The sequence below is a fragment of the Acinonyx jubatus genome, chromosome C2, assembly GCF_027475565.1.
Source record: "Acinonyx jubatus isolate Ajub_Pintada_27869175 chromosome C2, VMU_Ajub_asm_v1.0, whole genome shotgun sequence".
In the NCBI taxonomy this organism is placed as follows: Eukaryota; Metazoa; Chordata; class Mammalia; order Carnivora; family Felidae; genus Acinonyx; species Acinonyx jubatus.
The window spans coordinates 104856068-104871775 of NC_069384.1; the positions used below are offsets into that span (position 1 = coordinate 104856068).

Genomic DNA, 15708 nt, shown 5'->3' on the forward strand with positions numbered 1-15708 from the left:
AGTTCTCTTTTCTGAGGCATTTCTTTCTTTTTTTAATAAAGTCCTGGTTTTGTTTTTATTTTTTAAATTTGTTATTTATTTATTTATGAAAGAGAGAGAGAGAGGGCGCAAGTGAGCAAGGGGCAGAGAAAGCGGGGGGGGGGGGAGAGATAGAGAGAAAGAGAAAGAGAAAGAGAGAGAGAAAGAGAGAGAGAGAGAAAGAGAAAGAGAAAGAGAAAGAGAAAGAGAAAGAGAAAGAGAAAGAAAGAGAAAGAGAAAGAGAAAGAGAAAGAGAAAGAGAAAGAGAAAGAGAAAGAGATGGAGAAAGAGATGGAGAAAGAGAGAAGCTGGGTTCCCTCAAAGCGGGGCTCAAGCTCACAAACTGTGAGATCATGACCTGAGCCATAGTCAGATAGATGCTTAACTGACTGAGCTACCCAGGCATCCCCTCTGAGGCATTTCTTTTACAGAACAGAAATTTGGAGGAAAAACCCAGGCTGCCCTTAGATAACCCATTTCTCTGGCAGTTACTACATACAATCAAGAAGCCAAAAGCCACAGGGTGAAGCAAACTCCCGTGACCAATTTACAACCAACTTGCTCCTGCAAAGACCAGACCAGGCCAGTCAGAGCTACCACGTGGCCCTCAGCCCTGACCTTTCACCCACTCTGCCCCTCATTATAATGTTAAAAATCATGGCCAGGGGTAGAGACTTAACATGTAAATAAAATTTTCGATGTATGAAGAAGCATGTTGTCAACTGTGCCTCTGTGCCCAATTTCCTGTCTTCCCACCCCTGCATGCATGCTTAGATGTCACTCCTTTCCTGCTTTAGCCCCTTCAAAAACTTTCCCCTGCCACTGCTCAGGGAGTGGCCTGGTATCCCTCTAACTAAGGGATGTCTAAGGCTGTCTCCCCATGCCCAGGCATGAGCTTGCAATAAACACTGTCAACACCATCCTTGGCCTCGTTTCTACATGAGAGTCAAAGAACTCTGAGGTCGGCAACATATTATATAAAGCAGAAAACAGAACAAGGCAGATTTGACAAAATTATGGCAAACTAACTTCCCAAATCAGGTCCATAAATCTGCAGATTGAAAAAGATCAGTGAAACTCAAACATGAAAAATACAAGGAAACTCATGCCTACTTATATCATATTCAAACTACTGACATAGATAAAAAAGAAAATACTGAAAACCACCAGAGAAAAGTAACACATTATATACAGGAGAACAATAATTTCAATGACTGCTAACTTTTCATCAGAAAAAATGAAAGCCAAAAGACAGTGAATGCCATCTTTAAAGTGCTGAAGGATAAGAATCTTGAAGGATATCAACCTTGACCTAATTTATATTTATTTATAAAACACTATATCTAACAACTGTAGAGGACATATTCTTTTCAAGTACACATTGTACATTCATCAACACAGAACATAAGCTGGGTTGAAAACAAGTCTTAAACATTTTTTGTTTTCAAATTGAAATCATATGGAGTATATATGCCAACTTCCTTGTCCAAAAGATATAGAGTAATAGACACTGACTGGATTTAACCTCCTGTCTAGAAATAACAAGGAAAGACAGACAGAAAGAAAGAAGAGGTAAGGGAAGAGGGGCGGCAGGGTGGAGAGAGAGAAAGAAAAAGAACTTTCAAAACACTGGAAAAAGGGCAAAGAAGAAAGATCCCTGTAGACAGGATAGAAAGGAGGAGAGTCCTAAGATTGCTACAGTTGTCTTCAGTTTCGGCTGGTGTTGCAGGGAAAAAAAACCCTGGTGGACTCTTAGTGGAAAGAGAGCCTAGTGAGTTGACATGGAGCTACCAGCCCTGGGAGACCAAGACACCTACAGTTTAGGACAGAGACAGAGCAGCACAGAGAACTCAGTGACCTGTGGAGGATCCCCACTGAAATGCTGATTGGCAAATACATTTGAGAAACTACCTGAGCCTGGGGAAAGAACCATCTGATCCCTAGTGCTAAAATAATACCTGGTATATGAAAGACACTTAATAAAAATTGTTAAATATTGAATGAATTCAAACATCTATGAGTTTTTTCTAAAACTAAATTATGCAAAAAATTTAAATACCATAACACTCTCTTGCAAAGTGAGGAGGTTAAAAGAAAATAAAATTTAAGAAAACAAATACAGGTTTGGGCAAAATATGTAATATTCAAACCCACATTATGAAATATATTTACCTCTTTATGTTTTTTAGGTATCTTCCTAATAAGTAATTTTAATGCATATTGTGCTTGCGCTCCTAAATGAATATTATCCAACAAAGTTACCCAACTTTAAAAAGTAAAAATATTGTGGCACCTGGGTGGCTCAGTCAGTTAAGTGTCCGACTTCCGCTAAGCATCCAACTTTGGCTCAGGTCATGATCTCACAGTTCCTGGGTTCGAGCACCACATCAGGCTCTCTGCTGTCAGCACAGAGTTCGCTTCGGATCCTCTGTCCCCCTCCTTGGTCCCCTCCCCCACTCACATGCAAAAACAATTCTAAAAATCCCAAGGCCTTATCAATTTTTCAGAATCACTATGCAAAACTGAGAAATGATGACCATTTCAATTCAAGCATTACCTTGAGAGAGTTATAACAGAAGGAGTTAATTACCTCACATAGAATAACTTTGAGCCAATAAAAAGTACTTATATGGAGTTTCTACTGTCACATGAGGAATTATAAGGAATTTATAGGGTTTCACATATTCCTTTCAGGATGTACTTTAGGAACAATTACTTAGAAAGTGTTTAATTTAAAAAGTATTAACATTAAATTCAAATTCTACAATTTTATTTTATTTTTTTTAAAGTTTATTTATTTTGAGAAAGAGCACACGTGAGTCAGGGAGGGGCAGAGAGAGAGAGGGAGAGAGGGAATCCCACCTAGGCTCCATATCCAGAGCGAGCCCCCCACACAGGGCTCAATCCCACAACCCTGGGATCATGACCAAAGCCGAAATCAAGACTCAGTTGTTTAACTGACTGAACCACCCAGGTGCCCCTCAAATTCCCTAATTTTAACTAAAAACTAAAAATTATCCTTTATGAGCATATGTAACATATTGGCATACTAAGCAAAAACATTTCTGATATTAGACATGCATATGGTTTTTCATCCAGATAATATTTGATTAAGGTTTATTTAGATGAATGGGATAAATGAAACATATTATATAGAAGTAGATAAAACTACTGGAAGTAGTTAAAACAGCCTGAAAGATTCTGCATAGTATAAAGTTCTCATCAAAGTCTGATTAATCCTTTCTAAATCAGAATTTGCTACAGGAGGATATTAGGTATATTTCACTTGGTCAAAAACTGTATGTTTAGATGTCAGGAGATGAGTTTTTCTGATTTAGGAATGGGGGGTGGGGAGGTAGGAAAGACAGAGGGACACCCCAAGCTTTTTCTCCTCTCCTCCCATTTTCTTTTGTTACACTTTTACCTCTATTCTTATGTAAATCTATTCAGTTATAAATTCTAAATTAAATGGTAGTTCTATGTGAAAAGTCAACCTCACTGGTTTACGGTATTTTCTGAATTGCATTACATGTAAATATGAGCAAATGAGTTGAGCTGCAATTGTGGGTACAGACAATATGTATCCCCACTCATTTACACTACCCAAGAGTAAAATAATCAATCCACTTGACCACTGTGATAACCAAACTATTTCCCCTATATTCACAAAGGATAAAACAGTAATTATCAATGTGCAAATAATGATGTTACTTCAGTGTTTTCAATTCTAAGGATATTGAAATGGTAACCATAGAGTGTTCAATTGAAGATACATTGTCCAACAATGTCCAACAACAGCAAAACAATTCTTATTGAAAATATTGGAGCTATTATTATGTAACAACATATTCACCATTTCCTGGAAGAAAAAAAACACAGGCCTACTTTTAGTTCCCAGTGTAGGATTCAACTTCAATGGCATATAAATGCACATTCATATACACTACTAGTGACATTCATTCATCCAACCAACTGTTAATAAACAAAGGCTCCTAACACCATGGTATTGTGCTGGTCTGGGAAATACAAAGTTGACAGGCTACAGGGTTTATCTCCTAAGAGAAGAAATCATACATGCAAACGGTCCTACTGAAACATTTATAATTGCTATGAATACAAACTACAATATATACAAAATTTTAGAAAATCAAATCCAATAACATATAAAAGGAAGCACATTGAGTTCAAGTGGGGTTTCTCCCAAAAATATAAATAAGATTGGTTTAACATTTGAAATTGACTGATGAAATACAACATATCAATGAAATTCATCATACCATCTCAATAGATGCAGAAAAAGCATTTGACAAAATTAAATATTCATTCCTGATAAAAACTCAAAGGAAACTAAGAATAGAAGAACAATTCTTCAACCTGAAAAGGGCATCTATGAAAAACCTACTGTTAACATCTTGTATAATGGTGAAAGATTGAATGCTTGTCTCCCTAAGATCAGGAATAATCAAAGGATATCCACTCTTACCACTTCTATTCAAAATTGTGTCTGAAGGTTCTAGCTAGGGCAATGTGGTTATAAGGCAAGAATAAGAAATAAAAGGTCTTCATATTTAAAGGAAAAATGAAAACTTTCTTCATTTATAGACAACATAGCTGTCTATGCAGAAAATGCCAAAGAATCTTACAAAAACAAGTAATCTCTAAGCGAGTTTAAAAAATTGCAGGATACAAATTTAATATGCAAAAAAAGAACTGTATTTCTGTATACTACTAATGAACAACTAGAAACGGAAATTTAAACCCCAAAATCTTAGTATTTATGATGGCACCACAAAACACAAAATGCTTAGGAATAAATCTAACAAAATAAATGTAAGACTTATATGTTGAGAACTACAAAACTCTGACGAAAGAAATGAAAGAAAAACTGGAGATGCAGAGCTATACCATGTTGAAGGATGGAAGCATCCAGTCTCTCCAATTCTGATCTGTAAAGTCCACATAACCCTAATAAAAATCCCAGCTGGATTTTTTTTTTTTTGGCAGAAATCAACATACTTAATCAAGTAACCCACACAACAGAATATTACTCAGTAATAAAAAGGGAATAAGTTACCAATATAAGCAACAACATGGATAAATCTCAAAAGCATGCTAGGTCAAAGAAGTCAGACTCAAAACCTACTTATTATATGATTCCATTTATATGACATATGAGAAAAGTCAAAACTGTAGGGACAAAAAATAAATCAGTGGTTACCAGGAAGCTAGAAGTCGTAGGAGGGGTTCACCATTAGTGGATGGAGAATTCTGAGGGATGATAAAATTGTTCCACATCCTGATTCTTGGTGTTATTATGTAACTGTCTGCATCTGTCAAAACTCAAAGAACCCTCACTAAAAATTGTGTATTTTACTGTATATACTCAATTTTTTTTTTAAAAAAATCACTGTTTAGTAAATAGACAAGGTATAAAGAGAAAATATAAAGTATATATCTGATTTGTATTCAGAATATTTAAATAACTCTCCAAGTCAATAATATAAATAATTCCTTTTAAAAAATGGACAACAGATAGGAGCATATACTTCACACAAAATGGGACAGCCACTTTGTAAAAGTTTGGCAGTTTCTTCTAAAGTCAAAGCTACATTTACTATATATGTAAGAAACAAATCCCATTCCTAACTATTTACTCAAGAGAAATGAAAATATGCTTACCCAGACTTGTACGCAAATGTTCATATAATTTATAACCAGAAAAACCATAAGCTGGAAACAACCCACCTGTCCACCAATTGCTGAATGAATGAACAAACTGGTCTAGCTGTATGATGAAATACTACTCAGCAACAAAGAGAACTGATGCTCATACAGCAATGAGAACAAACCTGAAAAGCACTATGCCAAGTCAAAGAGTGCAGTCACAAAGGTCTACATACTGTATGGTTCCATTTGCATGGCATTCTGAAAATAGCAAAAGTATAATGACATAAATCAGATTACTAGTTGCTAAGGTCCGAGATGGGGAAAAAAGAATTGACTTCAAAGGAGTATAAGGGGCCTTTCTGGGGAGTAATGTAAATGTTCTTTATCAAAAAATTTTGGTGATACTTAACATAATTGTATACATTTGTCAAATGCATGGAATTTCATATTAAATATTGGGGAATTTTATTATGTTTAAAGTGCACCTTTCCTACACTTCCATAGGTTTTCTTGATACCTACAGAACAATCAGAAAATGTTTTTAATTATTTTAAATCCCATTGCCCAGGGACATTAACCATTATTAGCATTGATATACAGCACCCAGGATATTTTTCAACATAACTTTTGATTCAATTATAACTTTAACTTTTGGTCAAAACTAAAATAGGATTCAGATCTTTTACACTGTTCAGGAGTCTCCATTTTTTCAGTTCCAAAATATATCACAAATATATTTATATTTCAGTAAATACACTGTGCACATTAAAAAAGAAAAACAGTTCATGCTATGCTTCTCCTAGTTGTAAGTGAACACCAAGAATTCTTTCTGCATAATGTCTTTATATTGCCATTAAATCTTTCAACATTTGCAAAACTTGTTTGTATTACCATATACTTTAATTTAATTCTTGTCTTCGATTCTCTAAGGAATGTATTTTCTAGTTTTTCTAAATAAAACTCAAAGAAATCTTTTGTAAAAATAGAATAAAATCCTAACCATTATGGGATGACAAGACAAAAAATAACAGTCAACATTAAATAAACATTAATGAAAGAACTTTTGGGAAGAGAGAGGATTATTTGTTGATTTGTTACCATCAACTCTTTGTAAATTTAGGGGAAGATGCTATACTCACACACAAAAAGGGCTACTCTATTTAAACAGTTTTTTTTTTTTATTATGAAAGAAAAAAGAAACCCCAGGGTCTAAAATGTAATGAGTGATCCTATTAGTTCCACCAGACTAAAATCATACAGTCTACGTATGTGGTCTTTTCAGCCACATCTGTCATGAACCATTTTTACATCACAAAATGCAAAATACTGAGCACTGATTTACTAGATGAGACCTGGGAAAGAATTCGTCATTTGATTTTTCCCCTAAAAGAAAAATTGGCTCACAGGAAGACAGGTGACAGTTCTTTGCAGAGCATACTCAGAACTTACACATTTTAGAATCAAATCTTAATATAACCTAAGCAACAAAGAGAAAACCATAATGAAATAGAGGATGAAATAAAACAGAAAAACAAAAGAAATCTCAATGATGGCTTTCTTAAAACTCAGATACTTTTCTTGGCTAGGAGACATGGATTAACTGTTAAAAATAATTATGATGTGTGTAAATGTATAAAAGGGCTCACCACATAGTAAATGCTCAATAAATGGCACTCTGATTAATTTTAAGTACTTCATGAAACACATTTTTGTTAAGCATTTTATATACTGATCTGATTTTCCCCCTTTCAAAAGCTTGCAGTTACACTAAAATGGAATTTTTTCTTAATATAGAATGTATAGTACAGAAGAGTTTTGAATTCATTATTTCCTTGACTTATCTGAAATCTGCATTCGTCATTTTTTGGTAGATTTCTTTATATAGTGTTATTTTATTCATATTAAAAAAAAAAAGACCTATAATTTCCCTCATAGGAAAAGGTCTACTATCATTCCAATTTTTTAATGGCTTAAATTAAAAAATATTAAGAGGTGATTAATAAAAAAAACCTCATTACATGATTCTGCTTTAGGTAAATTACTGACAATTATTCTAAAACCACTGAAAGAGAAACTGCACACTTGATATATAAACAAACATCCAAATCTTATACACTTGTCAGTCTTTCAATAATGAAGTCTGGGGAAAAATAAATTCACAGACACCCAAGTGAATTGGCAACTGTAAGTGACAGAAGCCCTTCTAAATCCTCTGTTTACACTGGGGATTAGTGGAGTAGATTTTGAGTTGCAAACTGAACAGTCCATGGTCAAGGGAACCTGCTCCCTGTCAGCCCGCAGGGCATAAGGACAAAGCATGGTCCTGGTAGGAAGTGACCCATAAACATATTCCTACCCAGGATTTATACAAAGCCAGTCTGCCTCACAGAAACTCCATATGACCATTAACTGGCCTGCATGGCCTGCCAGGAGGCCTAATTACAGGTCTACAGAGCCCAATAACAAAAGCTGAAGGGCTTTAGCCTAGGGATGATCTGCTTTATACTGACTTGAGAGAGTCCATATAGAGGACCCCAAAGAAAGAGGTTTAGCTTTAAAATTCTCCCCAGAGATCCAGCATTGTACTCGAGTCTAGAAAGCCCACATGCAACATACTTCAGCTAGGCTTAAACATACCACCCTCTCAAAATTAACATTCAACTACTGTCTGCTTAACATCTGCTCAAACATGGCAAGTTGCTGTGATATTGTTAGACTCTAGCTGATAGCTTTCTTCTTACTAAATATTATTAAGGATAAATAATAGTCATTCAAATATAAATGTGTAACCAATGCTAAAACAAATAACTTATGCTTTTTAAATGCAATTTACTTAATGATTCTCTTTAGGAAGTACTACTTTATACTTTTTGAGTTAACACAAAGCCAAAAATCATGTTCATTATTGGAAATTGGACATTATCAACTTGATTTTACATAAAAGCTAATAAATTTTATGTGAATTTCTGAAATTTGCAGAAACCGTATTTGATGAAAAATAGGTTTAACCAATGCTCAAGTCAATTAAACTATTTAAAGTTTTATTCATTTGTTTCTGTTTTTACATTTGCTGGTAGGAGGAGAATGTTTGATTCAATGTCTCTTCCTTAACTACATCATCACTGTGGTGATGCCATAAAAAAACTACTCCTACTCTCTAACGATTATAGAACCCTCAGTTACATATTAGGTGCTGTTCTAGACACTTTATTACATTAATTTATTTAGTTCTCATAAAAGTTCTAAAGGTACATATTATTCCCATTTCATAAATGAAAAAAACTACAGTCCAGCAGGCTTTACGGACTCTCCCATGGATTTACAAGTAAATAATGGAGCTGGGAATGGTACCCAGGCCATCTGACTTGAGAACTTAACTACTACACTATACTATATTGCCTTTGATATCAATTGCTAACATTTACTGAATACTTCCTATGTACCAGGCACTGTTCGAAGTGTTTTACAAATGGTACCTCATTTAAGCTCTTATAACAACAAACCCATTAGTTATGTACTATTAATATCTCCACTTTATAAATGAGGACACTAAAGGAGACTACCAAAGGAGACTACAGGGGAAGTGATCCACCAAAACTCACAAAGTTAGTTACAGAGGCCAAGTGTGAATCTAGACTGCCAACATACTATGAAGCAGAAGCCTACATGGGGAAAAAAGAGGTATGAAAACTATTTTATGAAATACAAATTAACTTTTTACCACTTTCTCTGTTTTTTAGGTCTGTTCAACATGAAAAATTTTCTCACAATACATCAGCCTATTTCTCAGAGTCATAGATCGGTGGTCAGAAACTTACAGAGCAAAACCTCTCTGCTGGTTTTAAGTCAGGGTAGCAGAATGGTTGTCTATGCCCCTTGGAAATGGTGCTACATTTTCATGGCAATCTCAGAATCAGAAATATTTACAGTTAGACTGGACTTTAGAAAAGCATTGGGAGTTCTAAGATCACATGCCTATGAAGAGAAAGGGTTAGGAACAGGCTTCTAGGTACTTAATGGGTAGCTAAAAGCATAACGTCTAAATTTAACATGGAGCAGAAGAACTGGGATGGAATGAGGCACTTATGACTTATTCCTAAGCATAGCTCCTTCCCTGGACATACTGTGCCCATGTGTGTAACTTATCTGTGTTTCACAATACTTAACCAGCTTGTATCCCAGAAAGGGTAACTGAAATGCAAGTCCCTAGTTAGGCTGAAGACCAAAACATTGGTGATTATACAACACTACCCTGGATTTTTCAAAATTATCAGAAATTTTGCTATTATGAGCACTCTTAACAATTATGAAAAATAACATTTTTCTGACTCATACTTTACTAATTCTTATTATCAATTAGAAAAAACTCATTTCAGAATCAAAGGCTTACATGAGGATAGAAATTATTTTATTTTAAGGTAACTATAGACTACACCTAACAAAACAGAGTATGTATTTGGTAATATTTTCCACCATCCTTCTTTCTTCCCAACATAACTTAGGGATTTAAACTACGGATAGAAATAGCTCAAGAGTCACAAATCACTGGACTTGAGTTCTGGTTCTGTCATTCACTAGCTATGTAGTCTTTTACAAATCATTTATGCTTTCCAGATATTTGTAAAATGGAGTTAATTAGCTCTCCATGCTGTGATGTGAGTCAAACGATAAAAGATTTATATAAAAGTGCTTTAAAAACTAGAAAGCAAAACAAAACGGGTTGTAAACATTATTCAGAAAACGAAATATTACACAGAGATTTTCTGATAAAGGTGATTTACCACTCATGCACTAAAGGAAATTGCTATTTTTTCTTAAAACATTAGAGATATAATTTTAAAGGCTGCTTGTGTCAATACCTCTATTAAAAGTAAAATATTAAAAAGATTTTAGAGTACAACGTGTCTTATAACCAGGTTGTAAGAAGTGTCATCTTTTCATACTGATAAAAAATATTTACATTTTGGAAAAAAATTCTCTCCTCTAAATTCTTCTTCAGACCTACAAACACGTATGGCATAAGATGCTACTGTGTTTTTGCAGAAAACCCAAATAATGTTTGGACTGCCACTAACATGTCAAACACTAGTGAGAGCAAAAGAGACAACTCTTATCTTCCTTCTTTCTCCTCTGTGATAATCATGTTTCATTATCTTTTCTGTCATGCACTACCGTAAAGTTTAAGATTAAAAAGTCAGATTATTGGCCAATATCTTCTACTTTAGAAGCCAGATAATTTCTTGTGTATTTATTTTAAATCCATCAAGCTGGTTAAAATGAGCATAGCAGCATTAAAAGGTTTACTTTTCAGTTACTTCCAGATTATTTGTTTCTTCACAATGACCTGTTCACCAATGATTAACAGCTGGAATCTTATTTGGCATAGTACCACTCCCTACAGGTGCTGTTAAAACTGTTGGAAAAGACTTATAAATTTTAGATCTGGTTCCTGGTCTTCATCATGTTCATTATTTCACTGGAAAAGTAAATTCAACACTTATGAAATAATTAAATATTAGTATCAGCCATATGTAAGTAAATATCAGCATAAATGGTATGCACAAACAAGGACAGAAAGATTTCAAAAAAGAAGAGAAAGATTATGTGCTGGAATGGTCACAAAACTCATGTGGAAATTTTGAGATTTGTTTTGAAGTGCTTAGAGGTGGAAGAGGAAAGAGGAAGTCATTTCCAGAAGAGAAAAAAAATCATGAGCAAGGATTCATAGGTAGAAAAGAATGAGTAACTCAAAGAATAATGAGAAGAAGTTCAGAAATGAATTCTAATAAATACAGAAAAATCTGTGGCTCCACCATACAGAAAGAACCTTGGAACCTTAAACACAGAAGTGTAAAATTGATTTTTTAAGCCACTGAGGGCCAGTGACTAATTTTGAGCAAAGTAATATCATCACCAAATGGTGGCTGAGAAAGAATCATTTAGCAGTGGTAATCACAAAAAACAATGTGGAAATAAACATTTCCTGGTGGCTACCATTTGCCAGGCTCCGAACTAGGTGCTTCACGTATCATATTTATCTTCAAAAAAACCCTACAAGGTAGTTATTATCCTCCCCCTTTACAAGTGAGTAAATTATGGTACAGAGAAGTCCCCAAAACTAAATACTTTCAAATAGGCAACTTAAATGTGTGACAAGGTTTAGTTGAAACAATAGGGGACTATACTCATATATTGCTGATGAACACGTAATATCCTTCAGACACTGTGGAAAAGTTTGGTGGTTTCTCAAAAAGTTACACATAGAATTCCCAATGTACACTCCTAGGTATATAACACCCCAAATTACAAACAGGTACTCAAGCAAGTACATGTATATGCATGTTCATAGCAATACTATTTACAACAGTCAAAAGGTGGAAGTAACACAAATTTCCATCAATACAAATGGATAAATAAATGGTGTACATGGAGACAATGGAATATTATTCAGCCATAAAAAGGAATAAAATACTGACACATGCTACATTGTGGCTGTACCTCCAAAACATTATGCTAAGAAGCTGACACACGAGGCTATACAGTGTGTAAGTCCATTTATATATATCCAGAATAGATAAATCCACAGAAACAGAAGGCAGATTGGTGAATGCCAGGAGCAGGTGTCCAGGAGTGGAGAGAAACTGCTTCATAGGTAAGAGGTTTTACTTTGGAGTGTTGAGAATGTTTTGGAAGTAGAGAGAGGTGGTAGTTATACAGCCCTGTAAATGTATTTAATGCCACTGAATTGTTCACTTTAAACAATTACAATTAATTTTATATTACTTTTATGTGAATTTCACCTTAATAAATTACTTTTTTTAAAAAATAGAGAACTATGGCAAACTAGAAAATACACACGTCTGTCATGTTCCATTTCTTTTTTTTAAACTATGTTTTGTAGAACCAATAAACATCAAACTGCTCACAGTCAAACTGCTCAAGGTAAGTAGTACGAGTAGGCTTAGAACTCTTCCACTATTCGCTACCATCTCTGGAGAAGAGAACTGAAGAGACCATTGGGAAGTTAGGGATTAACCTCTGGCTGGTAACTTTGGCATCTAGACTAAGGAGATGGCAGTGGGAAAGATAATAAAGGGATACATATAAAAAATGTTTCAAAATAAGATCATTCATTCTAGGTGAATAATTGCCTAGTAAGAAGTCAAAGGTAAAAATTTCAAAGTTTTGTATCTTAATAAGTGAGAGAATGGTAAAAGCATTTTTTAAAAGGAAAGGAAGAAAGCAAAGGGTTAATAGGATTGACTCAATATCACAGGGTAAGCCATTAGCTGAGGTTATAACTTAAAGATTGAATCTTACAAATTTATACAATTCTGCAATCTTCTGTGTCCTATTGCCATTCAAAAACGACAAAAAAGCAATCTTAGATAAAACCTTAACTTCACATCACCTCTGAACTAAACATTAAACAACAGACACGAAAGTTGGTTTTAACTGCAATTTAGTAATAGACATGAGAAACGATTCTATCTAAATCTGAAGATTTAGCATAACAAAGTACAGATATATGGTTTAATGTATAAAAATATGGTCGTAACAAATACAATAAAATCTGTGACTTCAAATTCACGTTTGGTATAAACCAAACATGCATGATACCTTACATTTTGCTTAAATACTATTTTTACTCATACATATGTCTTTCAAAATCATACCACTAATAATTGTTGCCAAATGTTCTAAACATATTTTAATTCCAAACCAATAACATTATTAACATTCACTCATAAATCAATGACAATGCAATGGTTACATATTGCATTTTCTGGGACCTATAGTTAGAATAAAGGACTAAGCACAGCAGGATTTCTTTATAGACGAACCTTATCTACCAGACTATAGTAATTATAAAGCTGAAATGAATCCTGTCTCAAGAATCTAACATACAGCCTTAAGTCTTTTCTTGTACTCGATTTTATGGCCCCAAAGTCAAGGATGTTTTCCCTGAGAACTCAAGTAAACTTCAATGTGACAAAATGGGTGCTCCCAGCCCTTCCTGTCCAGGAACCTCACTCTTAGGACTAGGCTGGATTTTAACTGCAAGACTTCCGGAATGAGTTCAAGTTGGTCTTATTCCCCCTTCCTTTATTTTATTTATTTGCTTGCTTTGTAAGTAATACAGTGAACACCTTAAATTCTTCACTGAAGGAAATCTAGAACTTTGATAGTAAGTTCTAGATTTGCTTATATGCTCCTCTCCTATCCATCTATCTACTTCCCCTCTTCAAGGCCACAAGTTCTCATTAAAAGCAATACTGGATGTTTCTCAAAGGGGTATAATATGTTATATCATATTATAAAACAGTATATTCATAGAATTGGCATCAAAAGGCCAAGTCTGGTTAAAATATTTACTTAATCAGTGGAAACATAAAGTAGCACAGTCCTTTTGTAAAACAATTTAGCAAAAATGCATAAAAAGCCAGTCTAAATATTAATACCCTCTAACCTTATAAACTCATTTCTATAGTAATCAATCCCAAGAAACCTATCTAAAATATATAAAACACAATTTGTAACAGGATGTGTACCACAGTGTTACTGATAGGAGGGAAACGCTGGGGACAACACGTTATTAAGTACAGAAGAAAATTATTAAGTAAATAATGCTACATTTAGCTAATGCATTGCTTATCCAGACTAATGTAGGTTTTTTAAATTTGTAAATTGTCATAATATTTTTAATGTTTCTCAAATTCACACAACCTAACTCTTTATCGAAAATAGAATTTAGAAAGTTAAATTAAAATATGTGGGGTGACAGCTGGGACCAATATAAGTAAGTTCAACACTATGAAGTTTGGACCCTAAGATCTGTTTTATAATAGGCTTCAAAATCCTATTAAAAGATAAAGATAACTGTATAAAACTATGAAATGAAATTCTTTATAGTTGTATTAATGGAAACAAATATTTTCTGAACTAAGCACCATAAATACTGTCTTTAAAGCAAAAGTTTGTCCATACTCAAATTATGAACTGGCAGTAATTTTTCAAAGCAAAATGCTACTAAAGAATTAAAGAATCAATGTATATTATGTAAATGATAGAGAATCATATTAACTAGCTTAATCTTACAGCATATTTGAGTCAAAATATGAAAAACCAGATAGCAAGCAAAATTATAATACTATGTAGAAACTGTAATTTCCACATAAAGATAAAATGAGTAAGATTAATACATAAAATATAAATGACTTAAAATTAAAAAAAATTATTTTAACGTTTATTTATTTTTGAGAGGGGAGACAGAGTGAGAGCAGGGGAGGGGCAGAGAGAGAGAGGGACAGACTCCAAAGCAGGCTCCAGGCTCTGAGCTGTCAGCACAGAGCCCCAGGTGGGGCTTGAACCCACAAACTGTGAGATCATGACCTGAACTAAAGTCAGCTGCTTAACCAACTGAGTCACCCAGGCTCCCCTCCCTCCATTTTTTTTTTAATGTTTATTTATTTTTGAGAGAGACAGAGTGTGAGCAAGAGAGGGGCAAAGAGAGGGGGAGACACAGAATCCAAAGCAGGCTCCAGGCTCAGAGCTGTCAGCACAGAGCCTGACGTGGGGCTCGAACCCATGAACTGTGAGATTATGACCTGGGCTGAAGTCGGACGCTTAACTGACTGAGCCACCCAGGTGTCCCTGAATGACTTTTAAAGTAATATGGAGAGTTATAAAGACTCACAAATATTAAGTTTTATCCTTTTATTATAAGTTACTTCTATTAGTGATTTAAGAAGCTAGTATATCATGTGTTCCCAATCTTTAGACTGTAGACACTCTGGGGCTAATGCAAGAAATCCCTGAATCAATATGCACATATGTATTTTCTCAATCAATGAATACTAAAAATACAACTACTATCATTTCGTAGTCTGAAATTACTTTTATGTTAAAATAGAATTCTCATTTTCCAATTGGAAATTATACACTCTTTACAGATCTTTAAAAAGTAAATAATTATAACAAATATGTACTACTTTGGTTATATCATTCTAATCCTACCTCATG

General features: G+C 34.3%; 1 protein-coding gene across 1 annotated transcript in view; it reads right to left on the reverse strand.

The window, feature by feature from the left end:
• The window catches only part of RSRC1 (arginine and serine rich coiled-coil 1), a 414930-nt gene that overhangs the window by 157355 nt on the left and 241867 nt on the right, over positions 1-15708 (reverse strand). The gene's annotated exons all lie outside the window — the stretch shown is intronic.